This window comes from Myodes glareolus, chromosome 6, assembly GCF_982192425.1.
Source record: "Myodes glareolus chromosome 6, mMyoGla1.1, whole genome shotgun sequence".
Classification (NCBI taxonomy): Eukaryota; Metazoa; Chordata; class Mammalia; order Rodentia; family Cricetidae; genus Myodes; species Myodes glareolus.
This window is the reverse complement of record NC_142031.1, coordinates 26,698,203-26,712,972: the sequence shown is the minus strand read 5'-3', so window position 1 is coordinate 26,712,972 and position 14,770 is coordinate 26,698,203.

Genomic DNA, 14,770 nt, shown 5'->3' with positions numbered 1-14,770 from the left:
GTGTGCACACATGCACACACATGCCACCCATACACACACATACTTGTGTATACACAGACATCATACCTCCCACATACACATCAATGTACACATATACAGCATAGGTATCAGACACACACACTAATATGCTCACAGACACTACACAGACATATGACACAACTCTCTCTCTCTCTCTCTCTCTCTCTCTCTCTCTCTCTCTCTCTCCCCTACTTTATTGTCTGTGATTCCTAATCCCAGCTTTGATATCTCTCTTTCCTGACAAGGTAGACGGTGTTATTTTCTCCCCTGTTCAGACCATAACCAGAGAGCCAGCCAAGAAGCCTTTGCAGACGCCCACTGGCTAAGTTTCCTTTCTAATATACACACACACAGTAGTGTGTTGACTAGGCCTACTAACTAGTCTAAAAAGCTCCAGTAGTTTTTAAACTTCAGATCCCTCCGGCAATACCAACACTACTTGGGGCTTGCAAGAGAAATGTTATCCCAGATCCTCTGGGCGGAACTGGAGACTCAGGCCCGGAGGTCTGGATTCTCATGAGCACTCCTTGAAGTCCTGACACACACTGAAACCAGAGAAGCAAGCTAGCGCAAGACCAAACTCGTGCAGAACAGGGAGGAGGCTCTCTTCTGCTGGTCCTGTAAGAGGGGCATGAGCCCCTCCAGGGGCTGCCCCCGAGCCATCCCAGAAACCCTTTCTGCCCATATGAACTCTAACTCTCTAAGCTTATTGCCCACTTTCCCAGGCCAGGTGGCAGCATCTGTCCCCTCCTCACCCTCTCTCCCCATTGGCAGTCAAGTCTGCCACATATGAGCATCTTCTGGAGAGCCAGTGTCATCCAAGGAGCACATCCCCACAAGGGACAGCCAATGGGTAGGCAGCATTAAGACAAAGCTGCCCAAAGCTCGCATCTGTTTTAGGTCATCTGGCTTCCTTCTTCTTCTTCTTTTTTTTTTTCCACTCAGAATTCTGTCCCTAGCACAGAAAACTGATTCTTGCCCCCTGGCTTAGACATAAAAGACTGTGTATTCAGATACAAAACCAGTTGCCTCCTGGCTAACTTCTGAGACGGGAACATGGCCTCCTCAAGGAGCCCAGAGGCCAATGTGGAGCCAATAATGGAAAAGGGCTGCCTCTAAACCGACAAACTAGATCCCTCATTGAACTTTTTGTTGAACACAGAGCCCCTTTACAGACCACATATGCCTTCTCTCTGAGCACAGACCCCTCCGCTGACCACAGACCCCTCCGCTGAACACAGACCTTCTTCCAAGAAGTTTGGCAGAACCTTCAAGGCACCGCAGAGTGGGATTTGCCTCTTGTTAGTGAGACCCTCCTTCCTAGGGAGTATTTGAATATGAGCAAAGTTTAGCTCTCATATGTTTTTTTTTCCTGCATTCAGGATTTTCTTAGGTGAGTCTCCAGTGAAGGTGTCCAGCCTCTCTTGCTGTGAAACTCTGATTAAGCTGGACACCCGGGGCAGACGGGGTGTTTGTGGCTACAGTTAACAGAGTCCCCTGCCACATGCCGACAGAGGGGACTGCAGAGTATCCAGAGACAAGGGGCTCTTGCTAAGATCTATTCTGAATGTACTGTATGGCTTGGGGTGAGGTAGTCAACCTCTCTGGGCCTCAGTTGATTCACCTGACAGATGGGGACAATAATAACTCGGCCTTTTTCTCAGGAACGTTGTGACTATTAAAAGTAGCCAGCATCGAAGATAGCATCAAATACTAATGAATCCACAAGCCAGAAACTGCATCTTCTTTCTGGGGGGTAGAGACCGTGTTCCTGCCTGCTTTTGTGTTCCCTGAAGCCACAGGTAGAATCCACAACAGGTGGCCCATCAGTAATGTCAAATTGATGAAACAGAAGACAGCATCCATGCCTCCGTGCAATTGAAACTCTAACTGGGCTGCTGGCGGGGTGGGCACCACACAGTGGAAGCAGCTTTAGCAGGGTAGGGAGGCCCTCCTTCACTCAGACACATCTAATTCAGAACTTGTGATGCTTTTACAAGGCTGGGGAGGGACTGGGCCCGGCTGATGGAACATGAGCTGAACCAACTCATGGTACGACAGAGGTGATCACACCAGGCCCTGCCAGCCTCCGGGTGCACAGCATGTTCCAGATGGCAGCGATCACTGTGCCCTTGCACAACACCAGCGTTCTTGGGAGCAGTTAGCGTGTCAATCACAGGTGAACTCTGACCTTATCTATGAAGCAGCCAGAATGTTCCCTTGACTGTGATGTCTTAATGGCCATTTAGGGTGATTTGGTGTGTTTAAGGAACATAAAATTTTATGTTGTTAAAACCAAACCATTCGTGGCCTCTGTCTGTCTTCTCTAAGGCAGCTCAGACCCATTCATAGTTTTCAAATAGAGTCGATTGCCGGGAGTCTGCCACTGAGTAACTGTGTGAGACCTCCCCAGGCCCTGGCCTGGGCACATGGGCTCATCCTAATGCAATAAGGGATGACATCACTCCTTCTGCCAGCCTCCGTTTCTTCTGCCCGGCGTTCTGACTGGAGAAGATCTGATCTCCAAGGCTGGGAGCAGAAGGTGTCTTATCCACCCCTCCAAGCTTCAGACTACCCAGGGCAGAATAGATGTCCAGGTAAGCTTGGGTAAGGGGTGGAAGAGAAGATGCCCAAGGGGAAGTAGGCAGAGGGGAGAGGTGCAGGCTCTCAGGGCCAAGGAGTTGCAGAAGGCACCTTGGCCACCTGGGAAAATGGCTTCCTTCCACCTCAGGCTAGGGAAGAATCAGGAAATGGAGTCAAGGTGAGGGCAGAAAGTTCCTGGGGCCCTGAAGGAATGTTTGCCCTTCTGTAGGGTCTCTACACTAGACCTCGGTGAGCTTCAGCCCACTGCTCTGTGTAGGATAGCGACATGTACTCAGCACTCTGGGAACTGCGGAGGCACAGGACTTGTTTCCTGGGGCCTCCTCCCGTTCTGCTGTCCTCTCAGCTCTTCCTGACCCACCCTAGAACTTGGCTGATATTGTCACCTCCTGCGGGAAGAGCTGCTGGCTGCAGCCCAGGGGAGCAGCATGGCCTAGTGGCTGCAGAGGGGGACTGCAGCCTGGCAGAAACACTGGGTATTTGGGATCCCCTCAGTGCCCTTCCCGCCCTGAACTCAGCACATCGTGGTTGAAGATAGGATGAGATGAGGCTGCTCCTAGCTCACCCAGCTCAATGCACATTCTAGACGGAGCCTCTCTCTAGTGGATCACAGCTTCAGCCCATTGCCTGACCCTTAGCAAAAATGTGTGTGTGTGCTTGTGCATGTGCGTGAGTGTGTGCATGAGTGCCTGAGTGCATGTGTGTGTGTATGTGTGTGTGAGTGTTTGTGAGTGTGTGTGTGTGAGAGAGAGAGAGAGAGTGTATGTGGCTGCATGTGTGTGTTTGTGTGTGCGGGTGTGTGAGTGTGCGTATGTGTGTGTGTGCGTGTGTGTGAGAGAGAGAGTGTATGTGGCTGCATGTGTGTGTTTGTGCGTGCGGGTGTGTGAGTGTGTGTATGTGTGTGTGTGCGTGTGTGTGCGTGTGTGTGAGAGAGAGAGTGTATGTGGCTGCATGTGTGTGTGAGTGAGTGTGTGGGTGGGTGCATGCATGTATGTGTGTGTGTGCATGCGTATACATAAACATGGATGGTCGTGTGCATGCGGGGGTGAGAGGTCAATATCTGGTGTTTTCTTCAGGAGCCATTGCCCTGTCTTTTGAGATGGGATCTCTTACTGGTCTGGAACTTGCTGATTCACTTAGGCTGGCTGACCAGTGAGACCTGGGGATCTTCTTGTCTATGCCTTCCCAGTTCTAGAGTCACAAGTGCATGCCACCATGCCTGGAGGTTTTGTCATGGATGTAGGGAACCACACTCAAGTTCTCCTCCTTGCAGAACAAGCACTACCAACTGAGCTATTTCCCCAGCCAAACAGAAATCTTCACTTGAACTCTTGACGGGTTGACCTGCTAGTCAGAAAAGTTGTGAGTGAGAAAGGCAAGGGTGGTGGGGGAGGGAGGGTTCATTCAGGAATGCTGGATAAAAGGTAGCCTTGGCAAGGTCTCAGGTATAACTTTACTCTGGTCTATCTGATAGAGGTTGAGTGTTCCTGGCTCAGGCATAAACAAAGACAATGAGTAGGGTTCCGAGACAGAGAGCTGAGGCACCTACTAGATAGAGAGCGGGGTGTGCAAGGATCGAAGGGGTAAAATCTCAGCTCTGGCAGAGAAGTTCCAGAGGAAGGGGTCACCACAGGGCGTGTGACTGTCTGTCCTACAGGTACTGACCTCCAGTCCCTCAACTGTTTGAAGACTCAGAAGAGCTGACTGCAGAGAGTGGGTCAGCCCCCAGAGGCTGCAAGAAAGGGTGGGAGGGCTGAACAGATCTTGCAGTCACCACAGGCAGCAAAAGAAGTGTTGACAGTCGTGTAATTCAGGGATGTGAAGGCCCGCCTCCAAGCCTCACTTCCTCTGACTCCTAGGCCAGGCATCTCCAGCTTCTCCTGGAGGGACATGGAACTGGGTGACTAAGTTCCAGCCCAGGGAAATGGGCAAGAGTACATGACCTGAGGCTAATGCCTGACAACTTCCCCCAGCTGTATGCAAGGGCCAGCTGGGAACTCTGTGACCTACAGAGCTGCTCGGAAGAGTCACCGACCAGCACAGCCGGCATTTGGATTGCTCATTTCTGTTAAGCCATTTCAATCTGGACTTGTTTATTACAGAGTCAACCGCCCCTGATTAATACAACCCTTAGGCTTTCTGTGCAATTTGCATGAATGCATACAAAGAATGCCTAAAGAAATCAAAATGGGCCAAGCAGATATGGGAAGTCCCAGGAAGTCAGCCACAAAAGGAAGCAGAGAAAAGAATTTGCCAATCAAGCAAACATCAAAAATAAAAGTAAGGAAAGAGAAAGGTTCTGAACAGGTAACTTACAAGGTCAGAGAATGCGCAAAGGGAGGCCTCTTAGTGATGAAGAAATGGACACATAATTGGTGAGATACCACTTTAAATCCCTTAACTTAGCAAAATAAACTATTATGGCCAAACCCGGTGTTGAGGATTGCGGGCTAAAGCACAACACTGGACCACCTGTTGGAAACACAAATCACTGAACTTCCACCAACCGTAACTTGATAGTATCCAGGCTGAAGATGAGAATTCTATCCACCCAGCTAGGCTGTGGTTGTGCTCATATTTGCACACTTGGTGGAGATAGAATATTTTGGCTCCGAGCTTACTGGGAGCTTAAACAAAGAGTTTGCAATGATTTAGATATAATGTGTCTCCCTCCAAAATATTGGTCCCAGGAGCAGTCTTTAGATGTGGGGCTCTTAGGAAGTGATGGGAGGGTGAAGATTCTGACTTCATCTGTGGATCATCTATAGATGATAGAGGCGGTATCAGAGATGGCAAGTAGGTCACTAAAGATATGCCTTTGAGAAACATAGCTTGTCCTCAGCCCCTTCCCTGTGCTCTGCCTCTCTGATGCTTATTAGTCGCTATAAGAGGAGGGCTTCTTTTGTGCCCAAGCGACTGCTGCCATGATACTCTGCCTCAACGCAGGCCCCAGAGCATAGCGGAGCTGAAAGCTGCTTTCAGAACACCGAAGCAATAAAAAAGTAGGTCAGTGGCCTTGGCTTTCTGGTTATGAGATCAGAGACAATTTTCTTCTGCGGATTGTTCCTGAGGGTAATAGGTACTTCAATAAATGAGCACTTAAGCAACATCCCCAAAATGAGTAGTAGATTCCATGCAACTGATTTTGAAATACATACACAGTTCATAAAGCACACTGTTGATTATGGGATGACATGCTAGCTGAGGACCAAAGGACAGTTCAATGAGAACGGTTGTAGAGAGTTCAGTGTCACATGGCCCACATCCAAACTCTCAGATGGCTTGGGACAGCCTGCTCTGATTCAGGGTTGAACACTTTAGTGGCAAGGGGAAGCCAATCCTCCACAGTGACTATTACTCTAAACCAAGCTTTTAAACAGAGCCAAGGAGAAGACAGTATAGGTTACAGCTTCACGCACATGACCAGAGTAAAATGTCCTCCTGTTGTTTTAAGGCATAGCCATAAACTTCACTGGTGACATGGGCACAGAAGCTGCTGCCAATCCATGGAAATAAAGGTTCACCAGGAACAGGGTCTGGACAAGTAGGCTGGTTCAGAGGTATGAGGAGAGAGTTAAAATGCCCAGGGAGTGGTAATACCAAGAAAATGCATGTATAGGCACAAACTAGTCTTGGTTCCCGAGTCCAAATAATTTGATGGGAGCTTCCCATCAAAAACAAAAACAAAAACAAAAAAAGAAAAAAGAAAAAAAAGAACAATGAGATTATGGGATTCCGCCATGGATTCTTTCTCCGCGAGAGTTGAGCTTCAGGTTCAAAGCTCATTGGCTTTAGTACTGAAGGGCCATGGCCTGGCCCCAGTGCATAGCTCTGATAGTTCATGAAAAAAGCCTGGGCCCCCAAAAGAAGTGCTTTTGACCACATTGTAGGGAAACTGGCACAGCCTAACCGAACTCCTCAAGTCCCAGGGCACAAAGAAGAACCTAAAAGTCAAGACTCATTGGTCTCTTCTAAAAAGGAACTCTGTCGTTTGTGATTTCTAGAGTGATGGGGCAGTTACCAAACTTCTCAGGACAAATCCAAGTTACATTCAAATTCTATAATGGACTCAGGCATGGGTCCTGCCTGGGAGGAAAAGACAGGACATCATCATCCACATTGGGATGAGAATGGATAATTTTCAACTCTTTTTTCCTGTTGTGTAGAATAGGGTGCTGTGCATCAGTAGGAGGAGCTATTCGCTGTGCTCTAGAATGAGAAGTTTCCGGAAGCAGATGCTAGCACTTACTGCTCAGCGTCAAGGTAACAAGTCTGCTTGTCTTTATGGAACAGATGAGAAGGCCCTTCGCTGACATCAGATCAGTCCTGTGGGGTTGGCCCAGCAGTTTGTACGAAACTTTGTCTGACACCCAGAGCAAAGCTTTCACAGTGCTGAAAGTCAAGAAATAATCTTGAACCAATGGCGCAGGTAGGCACAAAAGATGCCATTGGGCTACACAGAAGTGCCCTTTTCCCGGGCTGTGCCTTCCTCCTCCAGCTTCCAAGAGCTTCATTCCCATGAGCCTGTAGCTTGGAATCCTGCCCCTAGATCTCAGAGTCATTTCACATAACACTAGGTTACACTGCACCCTGCGAGGCAGGCTGAAGCGGAGACATTACTGAATGCCCACCCTCCCTGCCTTAGCCTCTGCCATATCAGTCTACCCGGCTTCGATCCTGTCTCTCTCCACTTGTACAAGGCTCTTCCCAGGGCCCGAGAGACAACAGGTCCGACAAGGACCTCCTAGGGCCAGCCCAGAGCAGAGAATGGCACTGTGGCTGGCAGCAGCTGCCCCCAACCTGCACTCCATCCCCGGACAGTGCCCAAGTCAGGGGTAGTAGGATCCTGGGGTCTTTATTAACCACCATAGGAGAGCGGGACTCTCCTCTGACAGCTGTGGGTGGCTATCTGGCGTTTGTGAGAGGCAAGGGTCTTGCTGAGTGCTGGAGATGGATGGAATGCATCCTGGCACCTGACTTTGCTTTGCTGAGTTTCTCTGGATTGCCCTGGTCCGCCCGCCAGGGGAGTCTTGGCTTCCCAGAGAAGCTTGTAAAAGCATTGAGTTTATGGCCGGAGTCTCTGCTGTCTAGATCAGGGAAGCCAGATGAGAAGCAACAATCCTCATAGGAGTAACAGGCTCACAGAGAAAGTGCCACACCCCGGAGGTGACAGCTGTCTCACAAGGTCTCCACCTCAGGCCCACAGGCCCCTCCTCACTCCCTCCAGAATTCTTACAAACACCTGACCAGACCTGCCAGGTCATCAGCCTCAGTCCAAGGCCACTTCCAGGCAGTGCAAGCTGGAGGGTGGAAGGGCTCCTTGTCAACTGTGACATCACCAAACAGGCCTTTGTCCGAACCTTGACCCCACTCCCGTCAGCATGTGTTGTGAGCTACAGGTGAGTAATGGAATGTAAGTTGGATCAGACAGCCCCCTGAGGTCCTGAGGAGTCCCTCAGAGGTGAGGCCCCTGTAGAGCCTTCTGCAGTCAGCATGCCAGAGAGGATACCCCAGCTGGGCCTTTTCTGAGATAGATGCCAGCATTCCCTTCTTTCCAGTTCTCCGGCAAAGCACTTCATTCGCCGAGTCATTTCCTCAGTCCTCAGTCTTCGGTCAACCTCTGCGTGTGCACACACACATGCACTCCCATGTGCGCTCACATCCACCTATGCATGTACACGTTCCCTTAGAGCTTGGAGGAGCTGTAAGGCCAGAAAGAGGCCCAACCCTTTCCAAGCCAAGAACCGGGAATCTCTAGCCCTTCCTGACACTGGCTAACAAGAACACTGGTAGACCTATACCCAACCGTCCCCTGGGTATGCCTTCCCTGATTTGCTGAAAGGTTAATGTCTTGTGACCCTGGCCAGACGCAGGCTCCAGCCCTTTGCTCGTTGCTCCACACTTCTCTCTGCAGGTTGACTTAGTCCCCACTAGACAACTCCCAGATGCCAAGGCAAAGCCTCAGCAGCCTCACAGAACTCATTCAATTCTTGTGTTCCTCTAAACCGACTCCTCTTCAGGGAAACTCATCTTTGATACCTGCTTAGCCCTACATGGTATCCCCACTGCAGCACACGGCCTAGGAGTGGCTTAGCTGATCAAGTCAAGAAAGTTGGCACTCCTTCCTGCCCACTCACCCCTCTGAAGACATGCTCTTAGGTTTTCTACAGCTCACTCCTGTTGGCACGCATGTCCTTGGTTTCTGAGGCTGGGCCCTAGGATTGGTCAGACCTCGTCTGTTTCCAGGCCCTTCCTGGGGTGTTTTTGCCTGATTGCAGGGACATGTTTGTTTATTGAGGGAGGAATCATGAGCCTGTCTACTAGACCAACTGGGTTGGAGGGAAGGTCCCACAGTCTCCAGAGAGATATGACCCTCTTTTCGGGAGATGTCTGCTGCTTGCTAGGGCCTGCGGGATACTTCCTGACAGAGAAAACTCCTGGAACAGCGTTTTACTCCTGCTACCAATCGGTTACACTCTGAGGTATGCAGCTAAGGGATAGAAAGAAGCCTCAGGTGGATGAACGCTTTCTCGGGGACCCCTCTTCCCTCCACAACAATTCTCTTATATCCAGAAGGAGCTAGAATGTGCCACCCTTCCACCCACTCAAAGGTCTCCCCCGCATTTGCATAGTTCCCTTTGCCTTGTCGCCCACCACAGCCACTCCGGGGCCTCCCAATGGGTGGGTTTGAAACCCTGATTGACTCTGACCCAACAACTCAGTGCAGCTTTCTGGAATCCCCTCCCTCCCAGGTGAGCACCACTTGGATATAGGAGGGAAGGAAGGGAGGACAACCCTCACACTGAAGTCTGGCTGGTCCTTGCTCCAGAGCCTTCCCTGACTGGCTATGAAGGTGAAGGTATACTGGGAATCTTCATTTTTCTGGACACATATCTACGGAGGGTCCTAGTCTTGTCATTTCACACTCACAGAAGAGGACCTGAGTTATTCCTGAGAACAATGACTTGCTTCCGGAGAGATCCAGGGGAAGAACAAGCATCCTCTGGGGAGCACCACGAACACAATAGGCATGCTGGAAGCTGAGGGTGTGGGAGAATACACCTAGGCCTGGTGGGCTTGGAGCACCAAGCACGGTGGCCTGGGGGAGGGGCAGAACGGGTTGGGGAGACGCTTCCAGACTTTCAGAGAACGTAAATTTACCCCCGGCTACTTTCTCTGGGATTTATTTCTCCCTGAACTTGAGACTTTGCCTAATTACGTTTGGGTCTCTTTCAAAGCACATAAATTGCACCCAGTTCCTCTCTGTCCTTCTTAGGAATAAATCGTCCCTGTGTGAGGAGACATCTGGGGGAGAGAGTGAGACTTTATTAATTCGACACAGAACTCTGTCCCCCTGCCCTCCCCTCTGCCCCCTGTTGAATAATAAAATAATGAAGATTTGACTTGGACCAGGATGTGTGGATAAATATATTGGTGACATGAATGGAAATGGATTTATTACGTAAACAGGAGACTTCATCAATCTAAACCTGGCCTCTTTTCAATGGGCATAAATTACATTTTCTTTTTCTACCAGTTGCTGCTTTTTTTTTTTTTGAAACTGGATTTATCGGAATTGAGACCTCACTGATTTATTTCATGAAGTCCTGTGCTTTCTCCTTCTACCCAGCTCACTCAAGAAGCTTCCTTCCAGCTGCCCTCAGAATCCACTAGCTCTGTTCCGTGCTAGCACTAGGGATGGGACGGACTTGGGCTGCCCGGGGCTGGTTCTGAGACACCCTTTTGTGAAGTTCTCTCCAGAGCAAAGTGCCGCCATGGGCGTCCCACCCAGCCATGGAAAGTCCTTTCTAGGGTCCCGTACAGGCCCGAGGAGTCACATGACAGCACCTGGCTTAAGCTAGTTCCATTGTTCACAGGTAGATAAAGGGGTTTTTGAAAATATGAGCCAGAAGTGGTGCAGTACTCCAGGAGAACCCAGAAAGTAGCTGTGGGGGCTGCAGGGAACCAGAAATGTCGATCAAAGCCTAGAAGCAGGGGCACAGATTCGATTCCCAGCATCCACATGACAGCTAAAAAGTGTCTACACTCCAGGTCCAGGGCATCTAGTGCTTTCTTCTGACCTCTATAGAAACTGCAGTCATGTGGTACACAGACATGCATTCAGTCAAAACACCTGTACACATAAAATAACAATAATCAAATCATTTAAAAAAGACCAGCAGCAGGGGCTAGGAAGACGGCTCCATGATTCCAGAGTCAAGTGCCTGCTGCACAAGGATGAGGGCCTGAGTTCAGATCCCCAGGACAACAGCATTCCCTGTGATTCTAGCAGCAAGGAGATGGAGATGGGAGGATCCAGGCAGCTTCTTGGCTAGCCAGTCTAGCCAAATGGATGAGCTTCAGGTTTAGTGAGAGACCCTGTCTCCAAAGCTAAGGTGGAAACAGAAGAAGACATAGGACATCAAATGCTGGCTTCCACATAAGCCTGGACATGCACCCACACACATGTGCACCCACCGCAGGGCACACACACAAAGTCCTTTAGCAGAACATCCATGGCACAAGAGTTGATGTGTTAGCAACTCAGAGCTTCCTCCCCTCCTCTTCTCCTCCTGCTTTCTCCTGGTAAACAGGGAATTTGATTCAGCATCAGCTGTGATGTTTGATGAAGCAGGGATGATGTTTGGAATTGCCCTGTCCCAAAAGATGTAGCCCTCAGGCACCATGTCATGACTTTCTGGGGCCTTGCTAGTAAGTCAAGGTTACTTATAGCCTGAGACAGTCCCAATATTGCCTCTCAAATATGCTCACTGCCAAAAACCTTGAAAATTCTCAGTCATTTAAAGCATCAAAGGGTCTGGAGAGATGGCTCAGTGGTTAAGAGCACTTGTCACTGTGGCAGAGGGCCCAGGTTTGATGGTCAGCACTCACATGGTGGCTCACAACTGTCTGTAACTACACTTTCAGAGAATCTGATGTTCTCATATGACCTCCGCAGCAATAGGCATGAATGTAGTACACACACACACACACACACACACACACACACACACACACACACACTTATGCAGTAAACATTTGCACACATAAAATAATATAATAAATAAATCTTTAAAAATTAATAAAACAATAAGAAATCCAGAATGGCCTCACTGCAAGGTACCTCAGTGAAAACAAAGAGATTGTTGTTTTACTAGAGACAACTGAATGAGAAGCCTAGTTCTGTTGATGGTGGTGGGTGGTGTGCGCACATAGTGGTGGTGTTATTGTTTGTTTGATTGGTTTATTATTATTATTATGGTTTTTGAAACATGGCATAGATTGATCTTGAACTGTATAACTGAGGATGACCTTGAACTCTTTATTCTTCATTTCTGTACCACTCAAGTGCTAGGATTATAGTTATATGCTACCTTGTTGGGCAAGAATCCTGTTAATGCCAACAGACGATGAATGGAACTGGAGATTCCTGGGATGTCCAGGTCTCTCCCATGAGGATAAGAATGGCCCTGCCTCAGCAGCTTACTGACTGTGTGGAGGATTAGCAGGGAGGTGTTGGGAGGAAGAGACAGCTCCCCACCCAAACCCTATCCCTGTTGCTTGCCCATCCCACCCATTTGACCAGCCTGAATTGGCAGGGGGCCCATCGTGGGTCTGCAAGCTGTCATTCACCAGGCCTGCTGTCTGGCACAGGTGTTTCTAATAAGTGCTCCTTCAGGCTTGCTTCACCCAGGAGGATGTTTATAAGAGGGTCTGATGAGAAATTGTCTCCAAATGCTGTCTTGTAAGCAAGACGTTAAGAAGGGAGGGGCTGGGAGCGCCTTAGGCTATAAGCAAGGAGTACTGCGGAATGGATCCTGGCTAGGGCTCCTTATAGCCCCCAAACCCCCCACTTCTTGGCCAGGGCTGGCAAGCTAGGGCCTTGGCAGGTCTGGGCCCAAGTCCAAGGGTGGTGAGCACCAAGGGGTTGGGTTTCAATAAACAAAAGCACTAAAGTTAGAAGAGTCTCCATAGTCCATAGAAAGACGGGAAATCTCAGGATTGCTACCCAAACACAGGGGGAGCTTGCCTCTGACCCTTTCTCTTCAGGGTGCAGGATAAGAATGGGGGGAAGGGGTGGGGGATGGACAGGCATCTGACAATGATGGTCAGTTACCACCATTGAGATAAAACAAAAACAAAACAGAACATCATGGCAGAGAGTGTTTATGGGGAGACCCAGAAAAGGAAGGAGGCCTCCACACACAGCTCTTCATCATGAGTCTCTACGTGAGAGGAAAGTGGGGGTGCCAATAAGGAGGTGGAAATCTTTCCTGCAAGGAACAGATAGCAATAATTTTTGAATTTGCGTCCACACAGTTTCTTCCAAAGTGCCTCCACTCTGCCGTCGGAGCTCAGAGGCAGCCACAGATAATTAGTAGATGAGTGAGCATCGGCCGGTTTGGTTCTCTGACAGAGATTTGGTAACCCGTGGTATATACAAGATTAAACAAACACCAAAGAGGTGGAGAGGTCAAGCAAGATCTTTCATTCACCTTGTGAGCAACTGAGGACGGTCGCTCCTGACCCTTCTGCCCTACATGTTGCCATATGAGCAAATGAACTGAACATACCGAGTCCTGAAAAAGCCAAACATGGCACAAGGCGGTGGAGCAGGCAACATGTTGCAGAAGAACATGACAGCCCGAAACAAAAGTGAGGGTTCAGTGGGGTTGCCCCATGGTGGGCGAGCCTTCCGGTGCTGTGCCAATCTAGGCCCTTTATGGGTAGTTTCTGCTGGCCACTGGGGTTTGTTGGTGCTGTCCAGATACTATTCCTGTGTGTGGACATGGGTGGGGGCATAGACCCCTGGGTAAGGGTGTGTTGAACCCAGGGGGTCCAAATCTTCAGTTATAGGGAAGGCAGAAGGGGAAAGGTGAGGCTGGGTTGGATTCATGTGTGCGGGACTGAACACCCGGTGGGACTGGAGGGCCAGGATCATCAGATGGCCTGGGCTGCTGTCAGAGTGCCCTCTCTGTGGAGGAACAGTGAGGTTGGCATGGGCAGTCTGCTTGTAAGCAGGTTGAAAATCAGGGCAGTATTCTGGATGGTTTTTCTGTTGCTGTGATAACACTCTAACCAAAAAAAAAAAAAAAGACAAAAAAAATGGCTTGGGAGGAAAGGTTTAGTTCATCTTGTAGGTTACAGCCCATCATCCAGGGAAGCTAAGGCAGGAGCTCAAGGCAGGAACCTGAAGCAGAAACTGCAGCCAAGATCGTGGAAGAATGCTGCTTACTGGCTTGTTCCTCCTGGCTCCTTCAGCTAGCTTTCTTGTACAGACAAATCCCACTTCCTAGGGGGTTAGGTTCTTTACCACCAATTAGCAATGAAGAAAATAACCCACAGACGTGGTCATAGGTCTATCTGATTATAGCAATTCTTTAATCAAGGTTCTTTCTTCCCAGGTGACTCTAGGTTTGGGTTAAGAAAGTTGAAATTAATTACGACAGGTGACTTATTTTGTGTTGTCATAATGTTGCTGAATTGTATGGACTAAGGGGGAAAACATTCATGGGAAGGTGAGGTGGGGTCCCTCTATTGAGAGGCATGGGCTGAAGGGAGGGTATAGATGGGGTCTGAGGGCTCGTGTGTGAGTGAGACAGGGTCTCTCTGAAGTTACATTTGATGGATCAGCCTTTGTTTAAGGCTGAGGGTAAGTGAAGGTCTGGAGTTACGGGTGTAGCCTTGTTTTGGAATCAGAATGCCTGGTCTTGGGGTAGCTGGGATTGAGGTCATTGTTTGGTTGAGGTTCATGGGGTGAGTGTTTAGCCTGCGGCATCCATGCCAGTGGTTTCCATTGGGTGGTGAGAGTCCATGTAAGGCGTCTACTGGGAATGACAGGCAGCAGTTGGGATTGGGGTCAACGTGCGGTTGGAAAGCTGGCGACAAGCACCTTTTGGGGCTTGGGGATCAGTGTCTTGTGGAGTCTAGCATTAGCTTGTGTGTTGTTTGCAACTGAGGAGCCAGTGTGCATTGGGAATTGGCGCGTCTCCATGTGTCACTGAGTCAGAGATAAACATGTGGCCTGCTAAATACTCCCGGAGTGGCTGTGTCATGGGTCAGTACATGGCTGGGGACGGTCAGAATGGGATTTGGGGATCTGTATGCTATGGGTAACCTGGGATTGAAGGTTTAAGAGTCAGGATGCAGC